Raw genomic sequence first — 3,137 nt, 5'->3', positions numbered from 1 at the left:
ATGATGGCACTTAAGAGCTCCTCCTCCTCTGGTTTCAACGCCCCTCCTACCTTGGTGACCTGGTGTGGTTGTTGCCCGATCGGTATGTTCTTGGTGTCTCATTTCGGCTGGATCCGATCCTCCGCGTTAGTTTGGGGGTCCAGATCAGTCATCGCCACCTCTGACCAATGCTACTTCCTGGGGCGGCTGTATGGGGCAATCTTCAACCCAGCGGCATAGCATTGCCTCGCAATTTACTGATCGGTATAGACAGTACATATCGTCGCTTTGTCTGATGGGAACTTCATGGCTAGGTGAAGAGTCAAGACGATCGCTCCAAAGGCATTTAGACAAGGCCTTCATAACAAAACATTATAGGAATTGTTAGCTTCAACTAGGATGAACCTGACTCTTACCTCCTGTCCGTCTCTTCTAGAGCCGATCCTGGTGTGGAGGTCCAAGTATCCCCGAGTGTCTACCCGTTCGCTCGAGAATCCGACGATCTACTCGTTGTAGGGGACGATCAGATCCTCGTAAAGGTTCATCTTCTGGAAGGTCTTCCAATATAAGATGTTGACAGAGCTTCCTTGATCGACCAGGACCTTTCCGATCCCGTACCCCGCCACTTCGATGGAGATCACCATCGGGTCGTCATGATCTGGATCAGGCGCCTTGAAGTCCTCATCGGTGAAGGTAATGGGAGGCATTGATCACACCTTCTTCTCCATGAGATGGACCAACTTGAGCACCCTGACATGCCTTTTCCGAGCGAACGAACTCAAACCTCCTCCCGTGAATCCTCCTAAGATGGTGTTTATGTACCCCTTTAAGGGTTTGTCCTTGCTCCTGCTACGACTCCTGCTGCTCCGATGGCTTCTGGACGGTTCCCTCCTCCATTAGTCAGGCTCCCACCCTCGCCGCTCCTCACGCCTTGGGGGGATTTGTTTTCGGATCGGGCTTCTGTTCCTTGCTGGACTTCGTGGGGGGCGATCCTGCTTGATGTATTTCTTGAGGTGCCCTTGCCGAATCAGCTCCTCTATTTTGTCCTTGAGCGTGTGGAATTCTTCAGTGGTGTGGCTGATAGTCCGGTGGTATTGGCAGTGCTTGCTACCGTCGGCATCAAGTGGTGGGGGTTTTCTTCTCGGGGCTGGAAGTGTCTCGGCGCTGAAGGCCACCTGCAGGATCTTAGCTCGTGGGACAGCCAACGGGGTATATGTGGTGAACTTGGGCATCTTCTTTTCGATGTTGTTGGCCGGTTGTTCGGAGAACCACTCCAAAGCTTTTCCTGTCAAGGAGGTCGAGAACACGCGACACCAGATCGGGTCGCTCACTACGTGAAACATCATCTGATGCGTGAACACTCGCATGTGGTTGTCCTGGTTGGTCGTGCCATCATACTTATCAAACGTTGGCATTTTCCATCGCTCGGGCATAAGTGTTTTCAAAATAAACTGAATGAAGGGGAAGTTCCCTTCAGCGTGGATTGGTTGTTTGGAGGGGTGACCTCCTCTGCTGGCTCCCAAACTCTCGGCCATGGTATGGAAGGCATTCCCTCTAGATGCATGTGTCTTCTCCACTCTAATCGGTTGCGACTGTTTTGCGCCCGTTAGGGGAGGTCGGCTCTCCAGTCGCTCGTCCTCTCGGTGGGGTTGTGCCCTACTCAAGCAAAAAGGATCGGGTACCATTGGGGTGGAGGGAATGGGATCATTTTTCTGCCTAAGAGCGGCGTTCTCCTCCACAGAGCATTCATTTGCGCTTTGTGGTTCCTCTGCATCTCATCCCTCCTCTGTTGCATTGCTCTGATCATCTCTCTCGTATCAGCTTGATCGTCAACCATCCTTCCTCCGTTTGCGTTGCTTGTCCTATTTCTTGTGGTCACCATAAGGGTATAAGGTTTGCGAACAACTGCTTGGCCCCACGGTGGGCGTCAAAATGTTTCGGGTGTAGGGACCAAGCACCTACAGTCAACACTTAAATTACCCTTTTTCTCCTCTTTGTGTTCTTCTCAAGTAACGTCGTATCCTCCGTTCCACACAATCTTCCTTCTTCCTCGATCGGTCAGGCGGGCGATCGGTGTACCTATCTAAAAGGCTCTGATGCTTAAATTAGTTAAGGCCGATCGGTAGATAATTGTAACTGCTGTAATAAATGCGAATTAAAAATCCTCACCAACCTACCTTGGGCCCCTATTTATAGTTTCCGGTGTGGGCATGTGATTAAGGCTCCTTAATCATTGCCTAATGGCTTTTTAATTGTGATTACTGACTTGTTTTATCTTAATTAATCTGATTGATTGACCAAGGTTCCCGTTTGGCCGACCGACCGAGGGTCGCACGGCCTGACGAGTTGCCTTTTAAAGTTGAGAGTCTTTGTGAAGATGGAGACGAAGTTCAAAAAGGAGGTGAAAGCGGAGGGAGTGTTTAGTTCGTCCGACTGACGGGTAGCGGATTTAGTCTGCTCAGAGCTGAGACTCCGATAGATTGGTCGCCTCGGCGTCTGCTACGAGGTTTGTTCGTAACGAGCGGCCTCTAACCGCTTGACTTTGGTCCGCTGGACAGCCATACAGTACATAAATTATAACGGTTTTATCGAGAAAACATTGAAATTTTCAATAATTGATGCAAAAAAGTTAATGAAGGGACACTTCTAAACTAATTTCACTAGTCTTTCTCATTTAGGATTACAAAAATATATGTAAAAATTTTCTTTTCTTTGACACCTTTAAAAAATTACATTGAGATGTGAATAATGACTCAGTAAAATTTTCATTAGAGGTTTTTACACCATCTCACCCATTGGAGTGTTTAGTTAACATGTTACATTTATTGGAACCATCTAGTGATTGTTTTGTTTTATGATGAGAAATATTGCTTACTTGTTTCTTTATTAATTCATATGAGCCTTTCACATTGTCAATTATAACAACTTTTGCCCTATAAATAAAATCTTGTGAGAGAAACTGAGTGAAGTTGTAATCTTTGTGATATAGTAAATTCTTTTATAGGCATAGGTTGAAGTTGGCTACTATTTTAATTGAATCACATTAATTTTCTGTGTGATTCTTTCTTGATCACTATTTGCCTTCTACAAAGTATTGTAGATTTCTTTGTTATCATTTTATGTTGTCTAATAGATGCTTTGTATGAAATATAAGCTAC

The sequence above is a fragment of the Vigna unguiculata genome, chromosome 3 (assembly GCF_004118075.2).
Source record: "Vigna unguiculata cultivar IT97K-499-35 chromosome 3, ASM411807v1, whole genome shotgun sequence".
NCBI lineage: Eukaryota > Viridiplantae > Streptophyta > Magnoliopsida > Fabales > Fabaceae > Vigna > Vigna unguiculata.
Note: the sequence above shows the minus strand (reverse complement) of the source record.